Source organism: Amblyomma maculatum, chromosome 8 (genome assembly GCF_055883805.1).
Source record: "Amblyomma maculatum isolate TAMU_Amacu chromosome 8, ASM5588380v1, whole genome shotgun sequence".
NCBI lineage: Eukaryota > Metazoa > Arthropoda > Arachnida > Ixodida > Ixodidae > Amblyomma > Amblyomma maculatum.
The window spans coordinates 4,316,259-4,335,060 of record NC_139351.1 but is presented as its reverse complement, the minus strand read 5'-3'; positions in this window follow the sequence as shown (position 1 = coordinate 4,335,060).

The following is an 18,802-nucleotide window of genomic DNA, read 5'->3' as shown; positions in this document are numbered from 1 at the left end:
ACCGAAGTAGAAAAAAAAAAAAACATTCACTCATGCTAGCGAAGTGGGTTCAAAGTCGTGCGACATGAACAATGGGCGCCAGGCAATGGGGAGTGCGATCGAAGATTCGTTATCTCTTGGAGGTTATAGTGTGGCAACAGCTCAGCTGTCGTATAAAGCAGGCTTAGTCGTCACTTAGTGGGACAGGCCTTTATGGGCCTTGGACATGATCGGTGATGACGATTCGTATTTTTTTACTGCGACATCTCTGTGGCCAGACATGGCAATAATTGAATTACCGTTTACAACAGGTTGAGCCGAACTTAAAAAAAAAAAAAAAACTCTTCAGTGAAACGGTACTCAACCATTTTAGTACCCTGTGGTGTGCGCCCCACAAGCCATGTGTGACCACAATTTCAATTCTTTTACAATTTCTGCAGGACATATATCGTGACTCTAAATGGTGAAAGCTGGAATGGACTATGTTCTAATGTGAGTAAATGTGTGCGTAGATGGTGACTTCTGGAGTGGACTATGTGTGCTTAGATGGGGACTGCTGGAGGGGAATATGTACTATTATAAGTGACTGTGCGTATAATGGGGCAGATTTCGCAGATATTAGGACTTTTTTTGAACACATAAGTGACGCTACGGTGGAGAAATTGCCAGCAGAATAAGCAAGGGTAATCCACCTGTAGCATACAACAACTCAACTCAACGCAACTTCAGTAATGCAATACCTGTAATTTTATTTTTTCTAGTAATGTAAAATGTAACATTACTTTCGTGGTCCGGTTACTTGGTATCGTAATGAATTACTTCTGGGCAGTTATTTTACCGCAGAAGTAATTATTTACTTCTGAAACTACATTTGCTCAAATGCGCATCTTATCTTTGTCTATACAAAAAAAGTGGTAGGGTGCCTCAAAAGCAGGAAGGAAGTGCTTTAAGTCAATCAACAAAGAAGAAATGAGTGTACCTGTGTGTCTGGCATGCTGTGCCACTTACTCAGTTATAACGGATTGTTCTTCACGCCACAACCGGACAACTACTAAAATGGCAGAAAGCATGGAAGCTATGGCAGTGGAGCCGGAAAGCGTTTTTGTTTTTCGTCGAGATGCTCGTTGACGTATAAAAAGTAGATCCTATCCTTTACGACAAAGGGCATCTAAACTTCAAGGATAGTGCTTGCAAGCAGCAGCTGCTGGAGAGAGGCAGAAATAAGATTGAGAGATGAGTACACTTGCTCTTCGAGTTTCAGTGCTACGGTAAAAGAAGAGAAAACTGATATTTTTGCAAAGACAGTGCTCCCCGCGATGATATAGGGCACTCGACTACTGTGCCCCATGAAGGCGTGTCGAATACCGTCCGCGACGGCCGAATTTCGATGCAGTCTAAAACTAGTGGCGAATTCGAATGGGAAAGCAGGCGCGCTCGAGAGCACTCCGAAGGTGCTCTCAGACAAGCGGGCACCCTCCAGTGAGAGAACAGGAGTAGAATCACTGTCTTCCAATGGTAGAGGAGGAGGGCTTTTCCTCCGCTGAGGGCACTCGAGTGCACTCCCGGCTGCTCCTTCGTCTAAAGCTAGAGTTGAGGAAGTTATATGGCATAAAGCGGGCATATCCGCGCCATCTTTTTCTTTTGTTTTCTCTTGAGTCGGCGACGCTCAAAATGACGGCTGCAAAGCGTCGGCGCTCGGCGAGCGGAAAGCATTGCTCAGGTGCTGTATGCATGTTTGAGAGTCGCTGCTGGCGTCGAAAGGGCCAAATGAGGCAGATCACCGCGCTGTGAGAACAAAGGCATACAAAACAAGCGGTTCTACACGGAGCGTTGACCTCTCCTCGGGTTGCAACTGCTGCCACTGCGGGCAGACGGAGAATGCTGGGGAGAGAAGTGCGGTCACATGGTCGTGGCACTCTGCTCTAGACACGCAGAGAGTGTTCCGTGGAAGGACAGTTACACCCTCGCTCGGCGTGCTCCTGTACTGCTCTGTACTGCTCGGCGCCTCTGCTCTCGTCCCCCCAACCGAGTGCGCCATAACGCTCCCGCGTTCTGTGCGTTGTCAGCGCACGTTAGAATTAGATGTTAGAAATTTCCGAAGCCATACACTACGGTGCCTCTCACAGCCCGAGTCACTTTGGGACGTTAAACCTCAATAGACCAAACAAGTGACACTGACAGTGCGGTGTTATTTTTTTTTTCTCATGTACGCATGGTCGAGAGGGAAACGCTTCCACGTGTCTCTGGGCCCCTAGATTACAGGGAGTAGGTAACCTGTCATTTAATTATTAAAAGGTAACAAAAAGCGACGAAGAGATGAAAAACAAAACCCCGCTAAAACAACAAAGGAAAAACAGGAAAGAATGACAGCAAAATAAAAGTAACGGAAGAACGTATTGGACAAGATACACGACTGATGCATGCAATAATCTAAAGGTGCCACATACATGCTCTGTATAAGGCGTGCCCGTCATCATGACACGCCAGTATTATCTGCATAAAACCTGTTCAAAAGACGGGTTAATGTGTCGGCTAGGCGATGAGTACTGTGCAGTGCATTGTAAGGTATATTGGAGCGCGTGCCACAGTTCTCTATATATGTAAGGGTATATTCGTGCCTTACGTAATTATGCGGTATGTTAGCACACTGTTTGCTGTATCTGTAAGGGTACGTGTAGGCATTTTCCGAAAGGTGTGCCGTGTCGCGCAAGCAATTTTAATTTTATTTTCCTTTTCTATCTTCGCGCAAGCAATATATCTTTACAGCATTATTAGGAGGAATAAATCGCACGTGTTCCCTTGATAAATCATGTTGAGCAGCGCACGTAATGCCTTCTTCTCTAAAATGTGTTTTTGAGTTGGCTCAAGAGTGGGTCACGTGAGCACCGACCGAGAGCATCGGCAGAATGTGTGGACAGAGCCTGTCATCAGAGCGCAAGAGCTATCAATAATCTATTTTATGGGAAATTGGACCACAAACGTTCGCATCCAATCTAATTATAGTATGTTAAATTTGACCGTTGTCTTCGAATTGTGATGGGCCACCTCCGAAATTTGGTCTCTTTGACCTCTATAATTTGACCTGGTCAGAATTTCACCAAAATTTATGTCGAATCCATTAGTGTGTGGCCAATTCTGTGGTGATCTCCAAATTGGCATGGGAGACCCAACATATTTGGCCTCTGGATCTCCGAAATAAGACCTCGTCAGAATATGACCAAAACCTATGTAGAACCTTATTCGAATACGGCCGAATGAGTGGTAAGTTCCAAAATTAGATGGGCCACTTCCGTATTTTGACTTCGTCCGAATTTGACCGAAATTGGTATCTCACATAATTTGAAAATAGCCATATCTGAGTCATCTGCAAATTTAAGAAACGGCAGAGTATGAAAGCTTCCAATCCAACAGACCAGATCGAATTGGCCGAGATATCAAAGCTAATCAATAAGCGCAAGGTGGCCGATATAAGGAAGTATAACATGGAGAAAATTGAGCATGCTGTAAAGAACGGGGGAAGCCTTAGAGCGGTAAAGAAGAAATTGGGCATAGGCAAAAACCAGATTTATGCGATAAGGGACAAGGCGGGCAACGTCATCACTAATATGGACAAGATAGTCAAAGTAGCCGAGGAGTTCTATACAGATCTCTACAGTAGCCAAAGTAGTCAGGACCGTAAGAAGATTGGCGGTAGGGAAAAACAGTCAGACGTTCCACCAGTGACGAAGGACGAGGTCAAGAAAGCACTAGAAACTATGAAAAGGGGGAAATCAGCTGGAGAGGATCAGATAACTACAGATTTGCTGAAGGACGGGGGGGATATCGTGCTAGAAAAACTGGCCACCCTGTATACGCAGTGCCTGGTGTCGTCGACGGTACCGGAAGCATGGAAGAATGCAAACATTATCCTCATTCACAAGAAAGGGGACTCTAAGGACCTTAAAAATTACAGACCAATCAGCTTATTGTCTGTTGCGTATAAGGTATTTACTAAGGTAATCGCTAATAGAATCAGGACAACCTTAGACTGCAATCAAGCAAAGGATCAAGCATTGTTTCGGAAACGGTACTCTACTATCGATCATATCCATACCATCAATCAGGTGATAGAAAAATGCTCGGAATATAACCGGCCCTTATACATAGCATTCATTGATTACGAAAAAGCATTTGACTCAGTTGAAACCTCGGCGGTGATGCAGGCATTGCGAAATCAGGGGGTAGACGAGCCGTACGTGAAAGTGCTGGAAGATATATGTAGTGGCTGCACAGCAACCATAGTTCGACATAAAGAAAGCAACAAAATTCCCATAAAGAAAGGTGTTAGGCAAGGAGACACAATCTCCCCAGTACTATTCACAGCTTGTTTAGAGGAAGTATTCAGAGACTTGGAATGGGAGCAGTTAGGGATAAGGGTAGATGGAGAATACCTCAGTAATCTGCGATTTGCAAATGACATTGCCTTGCTAAGCAACTCGGGGGATGAACTGCAAATAATGATTGATAACCTAGACAGAAAAAGTAGAAAGGTAGGCTTGAAAATCAATATGCAGAAGACTAAGGTAATGTTCAACAGCGTCGGGAAGGAACAGCAGTTTACATTAGGTAGAAAAATACTGGTAGTAGGCGAATATGTCTACTTAGGACAGGTAGTAACCGCAGATCCGGACCATGAAAAGGAAATAACAAGAAGAATAAGATTGGGATGGAGCGCATTTGGCAAGCACTCGCAGATTATGACTAGCAGCTTACCGGTATCGCTCAAGAGGAAAGTATACAACAGTTGCATCTTGCCTGTACTCACCTATGGGGCGAAAAGTGGAGGCTAACCAAGTGAGTTCTACTTAAGTTCAGGACAACCCAGAGGGCTATGGAACGAAAAATGGTAGGGGTAACATTAAGAGATAGAAAGCGTGCAGACTGGGTCAGAGAAATAACTCAAGTTAACGACATTCTAGTGGAAATTAAGAAGAAGAAATGGACATGGGCAGGACATGCAGGGCGAAGGGAGGATAACCGATGGTCGCTGAGGGTAACAAACCGGATTCCAAGGGAAGGAAAGCGTAGCAGGGGGCGGCAGAAAGTTAGGTGGGCGGATGAGATTAAGAAGTTCGCAGGAGTCAAGTGGATGCAGCTAGCACAGAACCGGGTTAAGTGGAGAAATATGGGAGAGGCCTTCGCCCTGCAGTGGGTATAATCAGGCTGATGATGATGATGATTTGAAAATAGCCATATCTGAGTCATCTGCAAATTTAGGTGGGAAACTCCCAAATTTGGCCTGCTGAACACTCGTTTTCGATATCGTTTGAGTTTGACCAACGCTGCATTCTAATTTGAGTACAACAACGGTGATTTCCAAATTTAGGTGTGCCACACCCGAGCTTTGGTTTTTCGGACCGAAAATTGGACTTTCCGTTATAAACGGCAAGTAAATAACGGTGCTGGGCAACGAAGCGCACAACTCATAATAGAACGAAACTCAATACTTTTGCATTTCTGCACGCTTGAGTGCACCCTTGTAATATTGGTAGTTTCCCGAACTAGGTGAGCATAGTTCACGCAGGACATACAGAGCGAAATGTACAGCACAAGCTTAACTTTGTATAAAGGACAATGCTGGTTAATGGCACCCGTGACTCGAGAACGTTTACTGATGAAAACGTTAACATGATTCTTCCAGCTTGGCTGGTTAAAAATTGCGCCTGATATCTTCCTATTCTCTACAGCCTCTATTGTTTCGGAGCCTAGCTTGAAGTCACACGGTATCGTGATGAGTTTATTTTTCGGTCTGAAGAGAACAGCCTTTGGCTTAATTACATTAACTTTTAATCTATCAGTGAGTGGCCACTGACGCAGGGCACTTGGTGCTCTACTGGCATGATATATCGCTTCTTCATGCGTGGTTGACGAGAACAGGGTTGAGACAGCCTACATAGCACTCTTAACATTCGGTCGTTCATCAGTGATACAGTTATATATATATATATATATATATATATATATATATATATATATATATATATATATATATATATATATATATATATATATATATATATATATATATATATATATATATATATATATATATATATATATATATATATATAAGGTAAACATCCAGAGGCTGCCTTAAGGTACGCCTAAAGTTACTTTATTTTCCTAGGATTGGCCATTTTTAATGCTAATAAACTTTAAGCCGTGCCTAAGATATGACATATGTGTTTTTTAACAATGTTTGAGATTAGTGCATTATGTTTTTTCGCTATTGAGATCGTCTGCTCATGCTGTATGTCATTGTTGTGTATTATTGAATAGTTCACTGTCATTGCCTTTCCTGCTTGGACTTCCCCTGCAGTCCGCAGTATCTACGTAAATGGATGGATAAATAGAAGTGCATGACCAGAACCCCTGAATTCGTATTAAACAGTTTTGCTAAGATGTGATCGTGACTAATATAGTCAGATAGTCAGACGGCTGCGAAAAGTCTACAGAAACGCCACGACCAAGTTCTTTTTTCTTGAAACAGTGCAAGATATACACTTTTTGGCTGAGTAATGCGATCTCGGTTCATTTACGTTTAATAAAACCAAACAGGGGGTCGCAATATGGTCTGCCATTCGGGTTTGAATAACATTTTTAAAAGACTGGCCTATAATTCGATATACAAAGTTTATCACCTTTCTTATACAAAGATATAGATTTAAAAAGATTTAATACTAACAAGTCATCCCGAAAGTTGTTTGTCCATTACTTACTTACGGGCAATTAGTGATCATAAAATCATTCACACAGAATTTAATTTCATTCCAACTCCGCGCCACAATCCTGCAAAGACTATCCGGTTATATGATAAAGGCAACTACGAAGCACTGCGCAACGAGCTCTGTACCTATTTCCCATCTTATAAAGCAGCCTTTGATAGCCGATCTCTCCAGGAAAACTGGTCATTATTCCTACACAAGCTTAACTTCCTTGCAGACAAATATATCCCGAAAACTACATTCCATGATAATCGTAATCAGCTGTGGTTCACGAAATGCCTAAAAAAACTTGAGAGCAAGAATAAGAGCCTTTTCCAGGCAGCTAGAAAGAATCCTAGTACTTGCGCGTGGGATAAATATTATTCCACCGAAAAGTCGTACTTATCAGCAATAAAAAACGCCAAGCGATCCTTCTATCGTGATGACTTGACGAAAATCCCAAAAACTACCCCAGAAAAGTTCTGGCAAACCTTAAACCCTAATAACAAGCCTTCAATTACACTCAATAATGACTCAGGAGGACCATTTAGTGATACTGAATGTGCTAACACCTTTTCAACTGCGTTTTCTTCCGTTTTCACCAGTGAGCCTGATTTGCCCTTACCCACTCTAGCTACTGTCATTGCTCACACCATGCCTATCACGAATATTTCTGTGAACGGAATACTGTGTGTAATAGATAAAATTAAACTTTCGTCACCAGCAGGCACTGATGAAATAAACTGAAAACTTTTAAAGAATGCCAAGCATGTTTCTGCCGAATATTTATCACTACTGTTTGCTCAGTCTCTTTCCACAGGCCCGATGATTGGAGGAAGGGAAAGGTCGTTTCGGTATACAAATCCGGTAACAAAGATTGACCAATAAATTATCGTCCTATCTCGCTCACTAGTGTACCATGCAAAATCATGGAGCACATTATCTACTCTGAGATCATGCAGTTTCTGGATACTAACAATTTCCTTCACCCTGCGAAACATGGATTTCGTAAAACCTATTCCTGCATTACACAACTCGCAATATTCCTTCATGACCTACACGCAAACCTTGACTTGAATATTCAGACTGACGCCATATTCCTAGATTTTGCTAAAGCATTCGATAAAGTTTCCCACCGACGATTACTGCTCAAACTTTCACAATTGAACCTGCACGCTAACATCTTAAAATGTATCCAAGAATTCCTTGCGTATCACTCCGAAACCTCTTACTCTCCTCTTCTTACTTACCAGAGCTGCTCTCATGTAATATCCGTCTATTTGCTGACGACTGAGTGATCTACCGCTCAATCAAAAACATCTCTGACCAAAATGCCCTTCAGGATGATCTTAACCGCGTTGAAAAATGGGGCGATGATTGACTAATGACCCAAACAAATGCAAACTTATTTCGTTTCACCGTAAACATCAACCGTTCTCTTTCTCTTACAGGCTTGCTAATACTTCAGTAGACCTCATCCACTCATATAAATACCTGGGTATCATTTTAAGCCATGACTTATCTTGGCGGGAACACGTTACTAACATAATTTCTTCTGCTAATAAAACCCTAGGATTTCTCAAGCGTAATTTACGTCATGCATCTACAGATGTAAGATTACTCGCCTACAACACACTGGTCAGACCCAAACTTGAATATGCGTCCCCTATTTGGAGCCCCCATCAAAGATACCTCATAGATGCACTCAGGACCACTCAAGACTTCTTCATCGGCTGGTTGCGACCAGATCAACAGTAAACTACTAAAAAACACCTGTGCAGTATCATGCCAGATACTGCATCTAATATTTGCCCAATCATTAGAATCCGGAGACGTCCCTGACGACTGGAAAATAGCAGAAATTGTCCCGATCTTCAAAAAAGGTGACCGCACAAATCCTTCCAACTACCGCCCTATTTCTTTAACCAATATCCCTTTCCAAATTACTTGAACATATTATATCATCCAGCCTAATGAGTCACCTTGATTCCATAAACTTCTTTTATCCCCATCAACACGGATTTCGAAAACACTACTCCTGCGAAACTCAACTGACTGAATTCACTCATGACATCCTTCAATATGGACGAAAACTTTCAAATTGACGCCATGTTTTTAGATTTCTCCAAGGCCTTCGACCGTGTTCCGCACTCATACTTGCTCGCAAAACTTTCCTCTCTAGGTATCCCTGATAACATAATAACCTGGATCAATCAGTTTCTTCTTGGACGCAGACAATTCACATCAAGCAATGGCTACCGCTCATCCCTTTCTGACGTTACATCAGGTGTCCCTTAGGGCGCCGGCTTATCTCCGCTACTCTTTCTCATTTACATCAATGATCTCCCAGTTATTATAGATAATAAACTGAGACTATTTGCGGACGACTGTGTCATCTACAGTCCCATTCGTCACCTCACCGATAGCCACCTACTACAGAAAGACATTGATGCAATAGCCACATGGTGCGTCACTTGGCTCAAGCCTTTGAATCTAGACAAATGCCAACTCTTGTCGTTCTCTCGCAAACGAACAGTAATTCAGCATTCATACACCATCAACGCTACCGTGGTTGCCGAAACATCATCCTACAAGTACCTTGGATTACATCTTTCACCTTCGTTATCTTGGGTCAATCACGTCCAAACAATATGCTCTGATGCCTCACGTGTTCTAGGTTATTTACGGCGAAACCTCAAATCAGCATCCCCGGAAGTGAAAAAACTGGCTTATCAAACTTTCGTCCGTCCCAAACTCGAATTTGCATCATCAATCTGGCACCCATCTCAAGCCTACCTCACCGCCGAACTCGAAGTCATCCAAAATCGTGCAACCCGCTTCATCACTTCTGAATACTCCAAAGAAATCAGCATTACTGCACTTAAACGCACTATTTCCCTGCCCACCCTAAAGTCGCGCCGCATCATCTCCCGTCTTTGCCTACTGCACAGCTTCTTTTACCACCCTGCTCCCAGACACCCTTTGCTGCAACCACCGCTCAGAACATCCAATCACCTAAGCCACAGCCTCCCCATAGCAGGTATCAGGAGCGGAACTTCAGCTATGAACAGTTCTTTTTTCCCCAACGCGATTACTCTCTGGAATGCCCTACCTAACGACATAGTTACATGCGACGATCGCAAATCATTTCGCACAAAACTCGCTAGTCATTTTCAAGATGTGTAAGGATTGCATCTGTGTTACCATCAATCATTCATTGCCTTTCAACTTTACTTGCCGCCGCACGTGCATGTGTTGCTTTTCTGCATGATCCCACGGATACCTTGATGCTCTTTATTTATTTTATTTTTCCTGCCTTTTACAATTTGTAGTGTTTGTGTTAACTGTGCCTGCCTTCATCAAGATTGTATGTACCCCAACTGTAGCCCCTCCTTATGTAATGCCCTCGGGCCCTTAAGGATGAAATAAATGAAATGAAATGAAATGAAGCCATCCAAAATCGCGCAGCTCGTTTCATTCACTCCCACTATTCGTACGAAGTCAGTGTATCATCCTTGAAATCGCAGTCTAATTCACGAAGTCTTTCTTGCCGTCGCCGCACCGCCACACTTTCCCTTTTCCACAAATTCTATTACAGCTCACTACGCCAAGAACCATACATCTTCGCACCTCCGTCACGCATATCCCATCGCCACCCACTTCAAATCTCTCGTCCACGTACCCGTACCGTAACCTTTTCCTCTTCCTTTTTTCCACGAGCCGCGTCAGACTGGAACGACCTATCCCACTCCGTCACTGCCATCACCCGCCCATCATCCTTCAACGCCGACATTGAAATGTGTATATCATGTGAAAATATCTGAAAGGTGTAACATTCGATGTTTATTTACCCCAACCCTTATGTAATAGGGGCCTTTAAGGTAAATAAATGTAATGAAATAAATGAAAAATGTATATTTAGGAATTTGCATGCGCTGTGGAAGCACTCCAGAGGCTCAAGTTGAATGGATGGGCTAGCACTGGGGCTAAAATAACGCATGCTTCACAGACCGTATCTGCAAATCAGTCGAATCGTGGCATATGCTATTCTTCATATTGAAAAATGTAGAGACTATACTTAAGAAGAAGTATTTAAGTACGCGGAATTTCTAATAGGCCTGACGCGAGTCTCATATGTTCGAGGAACTTTGACGTTCTTGAGTCACGAAGTACTCATTAAACGCTTCTGCTAATTTTTGACGGCTAACATTCTTCTCTTTGTAGGATGGAGGTTTATCGGGGTACTGGAACGCGATCTAGAAAGACGTCAGGAACAGTTCGCGTACGAGCAGGTCAAGTCCAGAGCACACACCGATAGCGATGTCACTGGCGACAGCGCACGGAAGCTTCTTCATCTTCGCCCGTGCATCTTAGTCTTTACAAGGGTCCCCGGGGAGAAGAGGAGCCACCCTGGTGACTTACGGCGTAGGCAAATGTACGTGGATAGTTTCGCGGCCGCGTCGACGGAGATCAGGTGAGGACGTCAGGGGTTCCGTGCGCTGTCAGCTTCCGTGCGTTGTCGCCAGTGACATCAGTATCGGTGTGTGCTCTGGACCTGACCTGCTCGTACGCGGACAGTTCCTGACGTGCTTCTAGATCGCGTCCCAGTACCTCAATAAACCCCCATCCTACACCTTTTATAATTACTTCATGAGGAGAGCTAATCCGCGCCCTGCGTAAAGCGACAGAGAGAATCTTCTGCAAACGCCGTCTGGTATCACCATGACATGCTTCGAATAGTTAATTTAGTAGTGCAAGTTTGTAGTACACCTTAACTATCCAATAAGCTTATTTCTGAAAAGATAGTATCTTGCTAATAGATCCAGTGTGCGTGTGCTAACAAAATATTTGTACATGTTTTTCCTTAATGTCCATCTTCTGAAGCAGATGTGAGTTCATCCACTTTTTGCTCCCTTTACGGACTGATATGTGCGCTTTGTATGGGAAAGTATTAGCACAAATGACTTCAAATTTATCAAGAAGACAATCATAAGCAATTTGCCAAGAGATTACATCGGACTATGGCGTATTTGAAACTGCCTATATGAAAGCAGCAAGACTGTTGTCAGTTATGAGTTGATAAAAGTAAGCACGTGGCGGCTTTCTCTTGATATGCGTTTCCGCTCCAAACATATCGGAAAATGAAATATGACAGAGGAATCAAAGACATTTTCATTAAATTTTGTAATAAAGAGGCCGATGAGTGATTTAAATAAATATTTACCCTCGTAGGAGTTGCAGTTCTGCAAACACAGCCGTTTGTAGACAGTAGTAACATGAAATTTTTGTTTGCTTATATGCTATTGTCATAAGGCAGGTTTACTTTGTAATCTAAGTCTGGAAACATGTTGAAATTGTTTGTAATCATAATATTCGAAAAGATATCGACACAAATGAACATAATTCTGCAGCGCGATCACTTGGAGGCAAACCGCAGTAATAGTAAGTCAAAATTCTAGCAACCCTTTTCAATGTCAACAGTGACACAATAAAATTTGGCACAAGATAAAACTTTACACTTCTTCTCACTGAATCACAAATACCACTACCAAGGATTGCAGACCTGTACATGCAATTTAAGCCCAACCAGCTTTTGAAAATTGCTTAAGACTATTATAGTGTTGTCACGCACTGCGCTCACAATATATATATATATATATATATATATATATATATATATATATATATATATATATATATATATATATATATATATATATATATATTGTAAGCACTGTGAGTGACCTTCATCTTCATCTCAGCGTAATCATCATCGGTCTTCGGGTCGTGCGAAGAAGACGAAGTGTTGCTAAGCTGTGGCTAGTCGGTAGCTGCTGCTTCGGCCTACCTGAAGTAAAAAGGTGAATTTGCTGGTGCGTTCTTCTGCCTCACAAGTGGTGGAAGTGACTCCTGATCCCAGCGTCCTCAACGCGGCACCCCCTGGAGCTCCGTTCCGGTCGTGTTCTTGGCGGCACATCAACCGCCATGGCGCAGTCACATCCCCCTGCTCTCACCGTTCCGGCGCCTGTAGCTACCGATGGGCATCCCACGGCTGCCCATGCCACCTCTGCACCACTGACGTCCCAAGGTGCACTTGCTCAGCACCATTTGACCCACCCAACTTGGTCAGTTACCTCACGTCAGCGCGACCCTCCGGTTTTCGCCGGTCTCCGCGGTGACGACGTCGAAGACTGGCTACAGCAGTACGATAGGGTGAGCGCTTTTAACGGTTGGGACGCTTCTATGAAGCTACTCAACGTCTCATTCTACCTGAGTGACGTGGCTAAGACGTGGTTCCTCAACCATGAGGACGCCATTCCTGACTGGCCTCAATTCACGACACAGATCCGCCAGATATTTGGAACTGTTGGTGCTGGTCCGGCCTCTTTTCAAAAGAAGCTAGAGACCCGTGTGCAGCTTCCAGGAGAGACATACACATCCTACATTGAGGACGTACTCGCCCTTTGCCGGCGAGTTAACAATGGCATGGTCGAGGCTGAACGTGTCGGACATATTTTAAAAGGAATTGGCTCTTTTGCCTACGCAGCTCTAGCTGCCCAAAATCCCGTCACGGTGGCAGACATTCGTGCCACTTGCCAGCGACTTGACTATCTACAGTCGCGCCGCCTCAACAACACCTGGGATCCGAGCCAAATTCCCGAAACTGATCTGCGCACCATCATACGATCTATAATACGGGAAGAGCTCCACAATGATATTTCGTCGGTTCCTGCCTTCTCACGCCCACCTGCTCAATCTACTGGGTTGCGTGGCATTATCAAGGAGGAGCTTACTTCACTCAATCGTCCCATGGCTACAGAACCACCAGCTCCGACGTATGCTCCGAACGTTCCGACGTATGCTGAAGTCACTGCGGCTCCTCCTCCTTGTCCTCCTGTCCATCACGCGCCTGTCCCACCCAGCCTCGCCGCCCTGTCCCCGCGACCACCGGTGTATGGTAATTGGCGGCCTCTCCCACCTCGTCCAGTATGTTTCTACTGCGGAATCCGCGGCCATGTAACACGCGTTTGTCGCCGACGACTGCGAGATGAGCGTGCGAGCTATGGGTACGTTCGACGTGACGACGCCTACCAGCTTCCTCCTCGCCAGTACTACACCGATAATGACCTCCGTCCCTCTTCCTCCCCGTCGACTTCTCCTGACCGGTCTAGGACAGCACGGCCATCGCGTCGTCGCTCCCCGTCACCCTTTCGCCGGACTTCGTCGCCCCTTCGCCCTCCATCTTCAGCTTCTGCCCGCCAAACGGAAAACTAACCTGTGCAGTTTCCGGAGGTAAAACTGCACCGCCTGTCGTCTCTCCAATTCCTCCTCTGCTCCCATCAAACATGTTGACTGTATTCCTTGAGGGACATGAACTGGAAGCTTTAATTGATACCGGCGCCGCTATTTCTATTATGAAACTTGACTTGTGTTTAAAACTGCGAAAGGTGCGCACACCTTATACCGGTCCTCCTTTACGTGCTGCAAATGGACAGAATATTAACCCTTGTGGAGCGTGTACAGCCCGAGTCACCATTGATGGCATCTTGCACTTCATTGAGTTTGCTGTCCTATCCTCCTGTGTCCATCAACTCATCTTCGGCTGGGATTTCCTCCAAAACGCCTCAGCAGTCATTACGTGTTCCCCTCCCACTATTGAAGTCACTGAATGCAACATTCTTGCCGATAGAGAACCACTTTCTTCCCGTGTAGTTATGCTTGCCGATCACGTCCTCTATCCGGGCAACGAAGATATTCTATCTGTGACTTCTGACGCCGTCACCGATGGCGACGTCCTGATTACACCCAGCCCTCGTCTCCTGTCAAGAGGTATTATCATCATCGTGTCCCTTCTTCGCTTCTCCAGCGGTTCTTCTCTTCTCGCCGCATTCAACACCACATCAGAGCCCATTCTTCTGCGACGCGACTCTACTGTTGCATCAATTGCTTCCGCCCAGCCTGTCACACTTCTTCCCATTTCCACCTCCGATCGCTCTGATTCATCCCCTGCCTCGCTCAGTGCAGCACTTCGCCACACGATCAGCACCGACCTGACAACAGACCAGACAGACGCATTGCTCGCTGTATTGAACAAGCACGCAGACTCGTTCGACGTCAATTCCGGCACACTGGGTCAAACCGCTGCAGCAACGCATCGCATACTCACCGACGGATCAAGCATAGTTAGACGCCGGCCTTATCGTGTTTCCCCAACCGAGCGCAAAGTTATTCAGGAAAATGTTGCTGACATGCTTGCACGCAACATCATACGCCCATCGTCTAGTTCCTGGTCATCGCCTGTTGTGCTAGTGCAAAAAAAAGACGGTTCGGTTCGTTTTTGTGTAGATTACCGTGCTCTAAACAGAATAACTCGTAAGGATGTGTATCCCCTCCCTCGAATTGACGACGCCCTCGATTGTTTGCAAGGTGCCCAATTTTTCTCCAGCCTTGACTTAAGATCAGGCTACTGGCAGATCCCCATGAATGAAGATGATAAAGAGAAGACCGCCTTTGCAACACCGGACGGTTTATACGAATTCAATGTAATGCCTTTTGGACTCTGCAACGCTCCTGCTACATTCGAGCGTATGATTGACACAGTTCTCCGCGGCCTCAAATGGAAAACATGTCTCTGTTACTTAGATGACATCGTCATTTTTTCTTCGTCATTTCCTGATCACCTTACTCGTCTCGATGAAGTTTTGACAGCACTTTCCAGCGCTGGCCTACAGCTAAACACGAAGAAATGCCGTTTTGCATCAAAATCCATTAAAGTTCTTGGCCATCTCGTAAGCAGCGAAGGAATTAAGCCTGACCCTGAAAAAATCGCTGCTGCGCTGCACTTTCCCCGTCCAACTCGGGTCAAAGATCTCCGCAGTTTCCTCGGCTTGGCATCATACTTCCGCAGATTCATCCGCAATTTCGCCTCTATTGCCTCACCTTTACATGCGCTTCTTCACAACGACACGCCTTTCATCTGGTCTCCTGCTTGCGAAGAAGCATTTGAAACTCTGAAGCGTGCTCTGACTTCGGGTCCCGTCCTCTGCCATTTTGATGATAAAGCACCGACAATTTTGCACACCGACGCCAGTAGCCATGGCATTGGCGCTGTCCTTCTGCAACGCCAAAACACCTCTACAGAAAATGTTGTTGCCTATGCGAGCCGAACTCTGACTTCTGCGGAACAAAACTACACAATTACCGAACAAGAATGTCTCGCCGTCGTCTGGGCTGTTCAGAAGTTTCGTCCTTACCTGTACGGCCGTCACTTCACAGTCGTCACTGACCACCACGCCCTATGCTGGTTATCCACTTTGAAAAATCTGTCCGGTCGTCTCGGGCGGTGGATCCTCCGCCTTCAAGAGTACGACTTTACTGTCACTTACAAATCGGGCAAGAAGCACAAGGACGCCGACGCTCTCTCTCGTTGCCCTATTGCTTTGCCGTCGCAACCCATGTCCTCGCATTCCTCTCCTGTCCCAACGGAGTCAAGCCATTTAAACCCTACAGTTATGCAGTCTTTGAGCGCCGCCTCTATTGCTCCCATGCCAGATATACCCTGCAATCTTGCTCACCACCAGAGTGCTGACCCTTACTGTCAAAAGCTGATTGATAGTCTCAGCGGTGTTATTAGACCTCCAAATGCCCGTCTCCGTCGTCGGCTCAAAAATTTCAAGTTACAGGATGGCACATTATTTTGGCACAACTACAGCCCACTGGGCCACACATGGGTTCCCGTAATTCCTTCTTCCCTGCGTCCTCAAGTTCTACAAGCCTTTCACGACGACCCCACCGCAGGTCACCTTGGGTACCACAAAACCTACGACCGCATCAAACGTCGTTTCTTCTGGCCTGGCCTTTCAACCTCAGTATTAAAATACGTAGCGTCTTGCATCCCTTGTCAACGACGCAAGCGGTCTACGTCGCCTCCTGCCGGTCTCTTGCAACCTCTCCCATGTCCTTCCACACCTTTCGAAGTCGTCGGAATCGACTTGTATGGACCCCTGCCCTTGACTCCAGCTGGCAACCGCTGGGTCGTTACTGCCGTTGACCACCTCACCCGATACGCTGAAACCGCAGCACTTCCTTCCGGCTCCGCTTCCGAAATCGCCAACTTCTTCCTCCACACCATACTTCTTCGCCACGGCGCCCCTCGCCTCCTCCTTAGCGATCGTGGCAAGTCGTTCCTCTCCACCGTCCTCGCCGCAGTGCTTCATGCTTCAGGCACGGTGCATAAAACTACATCTCCTTACCACCCTCAGACCAATGGCCTCACGGAACGCTTTCATCGCACCCTTTCTGATATGCTATCCACCTACATTCACCCTCAGCACAACAACTGGGACTCTTTACTCCCCTTTGTAACCTTCGCCTACAACACTGCCGTTCAACGAACCACCACCTACTCTCCGTTTTTTCTTGTTTATGCCCGCCATCCTACCTTCTCCCTCGAAGCATCTTTCTTCACAGCTTCTACTCCTTCTGCCGCGCCTTCCCACGAACAGTTCGTGTCTCGTATCGCCCACTGCCGTGATCGTGCCCGCCTTCAAACTGAAGCCACTCAAGCTTCCAGGAAAAGCACGTATGATGCGACTCATCGCTCAGTGTCTTTCCGCCCTGGAGACGAAGTGCTACTCTGGACACCTACTCGCATCCCCGGCCTGTGTGAAAAGTTTCTGAGCCGTTTTATTGGCCCGTACACGGTTCTGGAACAAACTTCCCCTGTAAACTATCTCATCACACCTGCATCGCCTGTTCGCGATCGCCGGTGTCGCGGCACCGAGATTGTGCACGTGTCGCGCTTGAAACCCTTTAACCGCCGACCTTAAGATTTAATTTGCGACCAGGATGGTCGCTTTCGTTCGAGAGGGGGAATGTTGTAAGCACTGTGAGTGACCTTCATCTTCATCTCAGCGTAATCATCATCGGTCTTCGGGTCGTGCGAAGAAGACGAAGTGTTGCTAAGCTGTGGCTAGTCGGTAGCTGCTGCTTCGGCCTACCTGAAGTAAAAAGGTGAATTTGCTGGTGCGTTCTTCTGCCTCACAATATATATTGTGAGCGCAGTGTGTGACCTTTTACCTCTTTCATCTGTAAAGATTCATCATCATCATCATCGCTGACTGCGGCTCGGAGCGCCGCGCGCTGCGTGCAAGCTGGTTATAGAAAAGAACATACGTTCGTGCAAGTGCTACCGTACAAGTGGCGGAAGTGCGATTAGTATTCCCCACCTCTCGCTTTAGAGCCACCTACCGTTCACCCTGGAACTCCGTTCAGGCCTTTGCTTGCGTCAACGGCCCTGTGCTATGGATGAGGGCAACGGTGCTCGCTCACCCCCGGCGTCTCCTGCTCCTACTGCGGCTGCCCCTGCCTGGACAGTCACCAGCCGCCAGCGCGATCCCCAGACCTTTGCCGGCCTTCGCGGTGAAGATGTCGATGACTGGCTCGACAGCTACAACAGGGTCAGTACATTTAACCGCTGGGATGACGCTCACAAACTGCTCAACGTCGTCTTTTACTTGACGGACGTCGCCAAAACCTGGCTCCTTAATCATGAGGATGACATCGCTGACTGGCATACATTCACGGACCAGCTAAAGAAAATTTTCGGCACTTCGGCTGGTCGCTCAGAGCGGGCAAAGAAAAAACTCGAAGCTCGTTTCCAGCAGCCCGGCGAGTCCTATACGTCGTATATCGAGGACGTTCTGTCCCTTTGTCGCCGTGCCAATGCTGCTATGCCTGAACCTGAGCGTGTTCGACACTTTATTATGGGCATCAATACTGCTGCTTTCAGTGCTTTCGTAGTTCAAAATTCGTCGTCCGTGTCTGACATCACATCAACCTGTCAACGTCTGGACCAGTTACAGTCGTGCCGCCTCATGCAAGACCCCAGTGATGGCGGCTCCCTCATAGATGGAAATTTGCTGACCCTAATACGCACCATGATCCGAGAGGAGCTCTGCGGCCTCACCAACCCCACAGTTGTATCTCCAACTCTTCCGCCAGCGACCGTGAATTTGCTCAGCATCATCAAAGATGATGGAAAAATGCAGCGCAGAGAAGGACGAGGACAAAATGAAGAC